The 9,538-nt window shown below is 32.7% G+C and overlaps 1 long non-coding RNA gene across 1 annotated transcript; it reads left to right on the top strand.

The window, feature by feature from the left end:
* The first annotated feature begins 1,925 nt into the window (after nucleotides 1-1,925).
* Nucleotides 1,926-6,559, top strand: LOC127726960 (uncharacterized). Its single transcript, XR_007993732.1, has 3 exons — nucleotides 1,926-2,203; nucleotides 3,315-3,371; nucleotides 6,137-6,559. It is a non-coding gene; the product is annotated as an uncharacterized LOC127726960 (long non-coding RNA).
* Nucleotides 6,560-9,538: the final 2,979 nt, after the last annotated feature.

Genomic DNA, 9,538 nt, shown 5'->3' with positions numbered 1-9,538 from the left:
AATTAAAGTAGCTTTGCTAAAAATTGTACATAAAAGTTTCCATCTACTAAAACAAGTCAAAATGCAAATAAATTTACTTCATAGTATACAGCATATTCAGATTTTTTTTTTATTCTAGGGGAAAAAAAGTGGGGGGGGGGCAAAAATGCCTCTCCTCTTTTCATATTCTATCTATGAATTTCCTGCAAGGTTAGGAGTCGGGCCACTGATTTATGGCTCCTATGATTCCAAAAGAAGATCCTCAATTTATCATTCCCTTGAAGTTTGGTTCCAATGAAGTCGGCAAATGATTTTGCACGATTTTTTTATTTTTAATGTTGTGATTTTTCAAACAAAGAAAGAAATGGTAGGCACATGTAAATTGCCCCTAAAGTAAGATTGTGTTTATGATAGCAAAAATATAACATTTTTTATTGAGAAAAATAAATAAAACAGAATGAAATAAAAGGGGTGGGGGTTATACCCCAACCATGGTATACTATTCCCAGTCCAGGCATATCAGTGCATGTTCATAAATCTCCGTTCTAGTAGAACTTATAATTAATGCATCCAAGTATATTTGATTTAGTCGTTTTCCTGGGAATTGTTTATATGCGTTTTGCCTCCATTGATAGAGGTAAAGGTAATGGGTAAATCAGCAATTTCAGTTTGATTTCACGCTTTATTTCTCTCAGTTTACGTGCACACGTTATTGTACTGGAGTCTGTCCTATAGAAATTTGTTTTTTAAAGCAATCAGATTCTCTAATATTATTTAGGACATCTTTAAATATAAATCACGATCTCCAACTTTCAAAACGTCCATTGTATAATACGCGCGTTTGCAATCGACACCTCATCCGGGACACTTTCTGCGCCACATGCCACTGCTATTGATATTGAACATTTGCGCATGCGCAAACGGTTTGCCGAAAAAATAGAGATTTTTAACTATTCTTCCGGCTAGCCGGAACAATAGACACTCCGTAATATAAAAGACATTGACTAAAATAACTTCATGATTACAATGAATAATGTCTTTGTTCACTGGTGTCTTGACGTCCGTACCCGCATAGTATGAGCTATACCGTATTGAAAGCACTGGTAGTATTTTGCAGGTATTAGAACGGACTTCGAAATGGCGGTTTCATTTTTCCTTGACATTAAAATGCAAAATTAACGAATTTAGACGACAAACGGAATATGTCACGACAAAGTCACGTTTGTAATCTGATTAGACAAAATCGGCTGAATTTCCCGGATGCCGAATGTTACGGTACGCACCTTACTGCATGTTTGGAGTGCATGGCCGACCATTTCCGATCCATAGGACTCTATTACTGCGTTCAGACAATGAAAGGACATTCCAGATTATTGAGGATGGTAATCCAACTTTTTCACTTTTCGTGTCGTAGTGCTGTCTAATCTCAAACGGGAGCCATAATCGGCTATGTGTGACGGTCAAATTACAAAGTGATAAATATGTCAACAACTTATTTCTGAAGTTAAACCAAAACAGAAAAAATACATTACATTGAACAGATGATTGAATATTGATACACTGTAATGTCATGAAAGGTTATAAATGCAAGCGGATAAAAACAAAAATAGGGAAAAAAAAGTATAATCAGTAGAATAAAACATTTATCTCACTTCGCCTTGGGATAAAGGCCATTTGTTCACCATGGAAAAGTCATATTTCCTTGCGTCAATGCCCTCGAGTAATATGATTTTTTTGGGTGAACAAATCTGTTTATGTCCCCACGGCATGCAAAATAAACTGTATAATATACCCCAAGGCATCTAATCTTTACAGGTAATGATAACCAGAATCATTCAGTCGGTACATTTCGCTGCTCTAAGATGGCAATATTAGCGAGTGCGAGAGTCGATCAGGTAATGATAACCAGAATGATTCAGTCGGTACATTTCGCTGCTCTACGATGACAACATTAGCGAGTGCGAGAGTCGATCACTGAGAGTGAGTGGATTATTCAGGTTGAAATGATGACCAGTGATTAGGTCATTCTACGTAATCGTGAATGGTCAATGAAAAATCAAGTCAAAGACTTATGGACTTGTACCTACATGTAAACATAAACAAGTACGTGTAGCGTCGGATCAGTTCTTATTTAACACACAATTAATTAGGCTATCTTGGAGTAAAGTTCTTGGAAATGCAGAATTTAGTCTGTAATTTATGGACTGTTGGAAAAGTTGTCACGGTAGGTTGTGTTTTTATATTATCCGTTACATGTATATACAAAGTAAATAAGATTAATTATTGATACTTGATATTCACATGTTGTTTACATGATATAAAAGTGACGTTATGTAAACCCCAAAATGATTTTACTTTAAACAAATTTTCTGTTGAAATATGTCTCTCTTTTTTTGTATAATTTTGTTTTCCTCTATAATAATAAAACTCATTATGGGGTGAAGGTGGAATGTAATGTAAAAACTTAACGGATTGAACCTTACGATTCCTGTAAAACTGGTCGTATATTGTCGGAAATAAATATAACATAAGGAGATGCGGTATGATTGCAAAATGAGACTACTACCCAACAGAGTCCAAGACTCCAACTAACGTGAATTTAAGCAATTATAGGTTGCCACAAGTCCTTGACATAACAATGAGCAAAACCCATACTGTAAAGTTAGCCCTATAACATATGACCTAACATTTTATTTCATTTTGAACGTTTTTATGCTGACATTTTCATTTTTCTCTTTTTTAATGCTTGGTAGGCACATTGATAGCAAAACTAGGTAATAGAAAGTAACAAATAACAAATAGCAAAATAAGTAAAAAGAAAATGAGTAGTAAAAATCTGTTGGAAATTGCTTGACTCACCAAATCGATCAGAAGCAAAAAGAATACCCTAAAAACAACTGACATACAGACAAAAGACACAAAGTATACCGATCTTACAGTACACATGGTAGTTCATATTCTTCATGATTAAAGTACCAATCAGTACACATCCAACGGATTTAGTGTAAAGACGTCGTAAACATTCTGAGAAAAATATAACTAAGTGCAATGCTTAAATATACGTACATAATATTGACAGGATGTAGGACCATAAGTTCTCATAAATAACAAGCAATACATGTTTAGTTATGTTTTAATTTTGAAAAAACAAAATCAATGTAAATATCGATACAAACCATATTAAAAGATAGTATTACGGTGTTAAAAATGAGTATAAATGATTGCAACTACTTATCAGAACCACGATAAAGAGAATACGTAACTCACAAACTGTATTTTAACACATACCCTTATCTTAGATATATGCATTCATACAATCATGTTATGCGTTTTAGACTGAAGTAGCAGGACATAGTGTTAGCATGATGAATTCTATACAGACATGGAGAAAGGTCAGTCACATATTTGTCTATTCGTTCTGTATGTTCTTTTTTTGTTTGGGATAGTCTTTAGGATATTTGATAGAATACTAGTAATCAGGAATACTAAACTATTTCAATTTCCAGTCCTAATCCAGGGATGAGTGAAATTATCCAAATGTTTTGTTGTATTGTGTTTTAGTTTTACGACATATGATCTAGATATATGCAAAGGGGATCGTTTCTTGCCATTTGTGCCTCTCTGATTTCTAACATTTGGACTTTAAGTTATTTCTACAATTTATGTTCAATTAAAAATTTTAGTCATAGTGTTTTGAATAACTTTCTGAAACATTGAATTTAATTCAGATTTAGTAAGTCACTATTTGTTTCTAAATTGTGCCAAAAAAGTGGAAAGTGATTATGTTAACCTAGTGACAATCTTTTCAATATCCGTTTTTATCAATTCTTGTCCAGTATATGTCTAATTACGTGGTGTCATCCTGGTTTGCCCACTTTTAATTACATGCATATGTAAACATAGGGGGAATTGTTGTTTTAACAATTTTAGTTTAATTCCGAATTATAGTCATATTTTTTACCTTTTATTTTACCTGTAAAATTTTATAAAAGATACTGTTTTCTGCTATTAAATCAAGGAAAATGTGCAAAAATAATTTATATTTGATTTAGTTTATAGCAGGAAAATGTATTGAATTTGACAAATAGACAAAAATGTTTATTATTTGTACAATTTATCAACAAATAGTTTTAATTGTTGGTATATTCTGGAAAAAAGTAAAAACTAAAGATAAGAATAAATGTCATTTAAATTTATTTTTATTTATTCAACTTATTTTTTTATAATTTTAATAAATACACTGTTCTGAAATTTAATATAAAAAAATCCCATTAATTCTAACAAATAGAATATAAATGCAACTGTTCAGTAGCCGCTTTTTATAGAACCACTACTACACAGAAGGACCCCGCACTACCAATCACCTGGAAGGATGGCACAACAAAATTAAGTTACATATAGTGCCCCATATTACCTATTTTACCCTAGTGCTTTATTCATTTCTTTTAGTATGCAATGAATTTATAAACTTGATTCATATATTATATAAATTATGTTTGCAATAAAAGAGAACTTATATTGGTGTATTTAAATCATTAAAATCAGTCAGAAACTATTGAATTATTAAGACACCTTTATAACTGCATGTCATTGTTTTGTACATATATGTTAAATGAATCGATTGAAATGATATTAAGTTATTGAGAGAAAATTTTTTGATTTATTTATTATTTTTCTATACAAATGAAAATGGAATTACAAAATAAAAAATACTGAATATATAGAATGATAAACTTAGGTATATAGAATGATAAACTATATACCTAAGTTGGAACAGACTATACAATTGTATGCTCATTAAACCTTTTGTCTTTTTTGTTTTCTTTACTGATAGATAATTGGTATACTTAAATGTGGGCAAACCAGGAGTAAACCAATTACGTGACATTAATCAATTTTTCAATCATCGTCTATTTGTAAATTTTCTCAATTTTATTGTGATGTAATTTATTTGTACACACACAAATTCATTTCTTTCTTTTATCTAAGCCAATTTGGCAATGATTATAGATGTCGATTAACATGATTTCTAAATAAAATTGTTTGTGACATCACTCAGGCCTGCTAACATGTTTAATCTTTCTACATTCCCATTGAATATGGTAAAAATACCATGGCTAAGAAAAATGTTTAAAACAGCTTTTTCAACATGTTTTATTCATACCATATACTTATTGGAGCATTATTATCATATTTAGTAATTTGAATAGCTATGATTTTTAAAACCTGATGTACCTCTAATAGGAAGGGGGGTTCATTTTTGCATGGGAAGGGGGGTTACATTACCATGTCTATGAAAAAATGTTATAGTCGCTTTATCAACTTGTTTTAAACATGCCAAAATACTTGTAGGAGCATCACCATTATATATTATAGATACATAACAATAGTTATAAATCTGAGGTTTATAGGTAGGAGGGGGGGGGGGGGGGGCTAATTCTCCATGTTAGAGGGATCAAAATACCATGGCTAAGTAAAATTGTAAAAACACCTTTTCAACATGTTTTATTCATACCATATATACATATTTTGAGAGATTTTTTTCTTTAAATAGGATTTCTATAAAAAATGATATATAGGTATTTCCATTCTCAATTCTATATCCTGATATCAAGTTATTTCATAGTGATTGAAAACCCCTTCCATGGAAAATTGAACCCTATATCCTAATATGTCAAACCTTGAATTTATAATAGCATTTACACAACTTTAACTAGTTATACTGCTGTAACAGAGACATAACTGCACTTAGTATCCTAATGGAAAAATATGTTTAAAAAGATTTTATAATCCCTTTTTAGCCATGGTATTTTGGCCCCCCTACCATGGAAAATTTAGCCCCCATCAGATTTTAAAATTTTAATTTATGACACCATTTTAACTTCTAATACCATTATATATTGTTCAAATTAGTATCTTGAATGAATAGACAGGGGGATTCAATTTTCCATGGGTGTTCAATTTTTGTCAATCGTTTACAAAATTTCTTACCATGTGTACAATTAATGAATTTATCGGAAAATAATAACATTTTTGTTGTTGTTGATTTTTTTTGGGCGTGGGGTGGGGTCTCCACCGATGATTTGAAAATAAAAGAAATATGTTCCTTCCCTGGTTATTTGAATCACAACTTTATACTTATCTTCTTGAATTTCAGAAGCGTACTGCCTATGAGGAATTATCACCCGACGAAGAAATTCACAATATACTAAATATGTACTCCGCCGAGGAGCTAGGACACAAAGCAGAGAGGTATTTAATGAACCTACGGACTGATATACTAGATATCGCAGCAGAACACGACAATGCTATCAGAGTTCAGTTATATATATTCAGGAACTCACATTCGTTTGGATCTGGACGGAACTGCATTGTAATAAATATTACAGACTCCGACATGAAAATAAAAACAAATCAGCCGGCATCGCCAAAGAAAAAGACACCTCGTGGTTAAAGTCTTTCTGTCAGATGGGCCAATAATACAAAAGATGCTTTGAAAAGAATATCGTCTTTTAATTTCTTGTGATATTTATTAAGTGTAATAGTTAATTTATATTGTATACACACATCGCATTTGTAAAGCTACCCTTTCCTTTGTTGTCAATTACAAGGAGGCCCAAGCCCTTAGAAAAAAACAAAAACAAAAATAAACAAATCATAAAAATAACAAATAACAAATAACAAAAAATAAAACACATCCCAAGAAACACATCATCCATCCATAGTGTAAAATATTAAAGGATAACATTGTGAATAAATCTAAAATAGACTATCACAGATCTATCATCAAAATAGACTATCACAGATCTATCATTAAAATAGACTATCACAGATCTATCATCAACAGCCAACCTATTAAATGACAAAACATTCAGATAATTGTATAACTAAAATGAGATTTGGTATGTACACTAAAGAAACAGCAATCCAACCACAAAGTAAAAAAACGACATCTGAAAGGTAATATTCTGCATTCAACGATAGACAACTGTCTATGCAATATGTCATCTCTAAATCGTCATGAGTTTAACTTAGAGACTCACAGGAGCATGAATTGTTCAACGACGAAAAAGCAAAATCAAAAGCTCCATTGGAAGCCATTTTTCACAAACCAAATACGATTGTGACCAGGTTTGATTCAGATCCACTCAGAGAATATTTAATAGAAAGGCATTGATTTTTAAATGTTTAACGTCCCCATTCTGACCGGACGTGGCTGCGTATCAATACATCCCGCAAACCTGCTTTTCCCAGGGTTCTACGGCTGAACGACTGTGTTTTGTGTACTGCTGTTTGTCTTTTGGTCTTTTTCGTTTTTAGCAATGGCGTTGTCAGTTTATTTTCGACTTATGAGTTTGAATGTCCCTTTGGTATCTTTCGTCTCTCTTTTGTTGTTGTTTGCATATTCAGGACAAAGTTGTATGATGATCAATGACACAAAAGATTTGTTTTCAACGAATACTAATGATACACATGATCGATTTGATTTAGTCTGCTTAACTTCTAGTGCCAAAAAAATATTAAGGAGATGTGGTATGATTGCCAATGAGACAACTATACACCAAAGTTCAAATGAAGTGGATGTAAGCAATTATAGACAATCGCAAGGCTTCAAAAATTAGAAAAAACCCATACCGTATAGTCGGCTATAAAAGACCCTGACATGAAAAATATGAAACAATTCAATTGAGAAAGCTAACAGCCTAATTTATAACAAAACAATTTGCGAAAACAAATACTAGTATGACGGACATGAACCAAAGATAACCACTGAACTGCAAACTCCTAACTTGAGACAGGCACATACATAATGTGGCGGGGTAAAACTAGTTAGCTGGCCAAACCCTCCCCCTGTCAGGATTTTCAATCTTAAATAATAAATAAGGATACTTTCATGATGAATGATGTTAAAAATCTTGACAAATAACGTGAACGGTCATTTTTGTCTCGCCTGCGATGGACATGCGAGGCATAGGGATGCCTATCCGACGACGGCGGCGTTAATTATTTTGTATAAACTATATATTTTAAAACTTCATACCATATTTTACGAAGTTTCCGTCTGTCTTTTGTCTATTGTCATTGACCTCATTTTCAAGGTTCAACAACTGCTAAAACAGTGTCTAGTTTTTTGTCACTTGAATTTCTCACTTTTTATGAAAAATCAGATAACTAAATGAAGGGTATGGGATCACTGAAAGGTATTTTTCTACAGGGTTCACCTGAAATTGACCTCGATTATTTCAAGGATCAGTGATCAAGGTTTGTGTTCGGGGTCAAGTCCGTATCCCAGATACCATACGCATTAGATCAACTATATTTGGTGTATTGAAGGATTGTTAGTTGAATATATCTGTCTGTCAGGATTCACCTGACCCGAGAACACAGTTATTGTGTAGTGCATTTCTTTAGAACAATAAATAAAAATTAAAAAATTCGCACATATACTTTTACAGTGTGGTATGTTACTTTTGGAACAAATTACAAATGCATATCAAAATTATAGAAAACTTCATGAGCCTGGCTAAAAATATGGGCAATCTTATGTTAAGGGGTCTTGAATTCAGGTTGACAGCTTCAGACATGCTCATTTTTCACCTTTTTTAATAACTGCACCAAATCACTACGTTACCTTAAAATTCTTAATTTTTTTTACACTGCAATTTCTCCTCCTACTTGCTACTTGATTCATAAAACATGAAGAATTGAATTTGGAAAGTGTTTGAAAAACAAATGTAATGCACTGTTCACACTTGGGACTATATTCTTAGTAGGCAAAAGGCGATGACTGTGTTCCCGGAACATCTGAACATCTTTTCAGGGTTCATTTGATAACGATTGAAGTGGTTCTGGATGTTTCTTAGATAATATACGCCGTAGGTCAACTTTATTTGGTGTATGGAATAATTGTAAGATGTGATGTCCGTGAATCATGTTTCGTCTGACCGTGACCTCATTTTCACCTTTCATTGGTCAATGTTAAGTGTCATGGTTTTGTCATTTCATGAGATACTGTAAGCAATAGGTCAGCTATACTTGGTGTATGGAATGATTGTAAGGTGTTCATGTCTGTCTAACATAATTTATCTGACCCTTACCTCGATTTCATGGTGCATTGGTCAACGCTGTCAGGGTGTGTACTCTTGTTGCTGAGTATCTGTATTTGACGTAAACGATAAATTTTGGGACGTGACGATAAAAAACAACTTTATGAAACACTTTCGCAGTAACCTGTTGGAAAGGAGGCACTGAAAAACATCACATATTCGCCTCTTTGGTCAGAAGCACGTGGTCAGAAGTGGCCTCCAAAAAAGTATTATGCATATTTGTTTCTGACAATCAATCCTTTTAATTATGTTTAAATTTAGTTTATTTCATTTGTCTTTTTTGATACTCTCATTAATGATCACTTGGTGTTATCCATGTCGATTTTGTTTTAAATAACAGATAATAGTTTTTCCCTAATGAAACAAAAAATGTACCGTTATGGATGGTGTGTCTTGTGTTTACTCGAGATTGTGATCAATTGATATCCATGTGCTTTAACATGTCTATACGA

The sequence above is a fragment of the Mytilus californianus genome, unplaced genomic scaffold (assembly GCF_021869535.1).
Source record: "Mytilus californianus isolate M0D057914Y unplaced genomic scaffold, xbMytCali1.0.p SCAF_19, whole genome shotgun sequence".
NCBI lineage: Eukaryota > Metazoa > Mollusca > Bivalvia > Mytilida > Mytilidae > Mytilus > Mytilus californianus.
The sequence above is the reverse complement of the archived record's forward strand: the minus strand, read 5'-3'. Positions and strand labels throughout refer to the sequence as shown.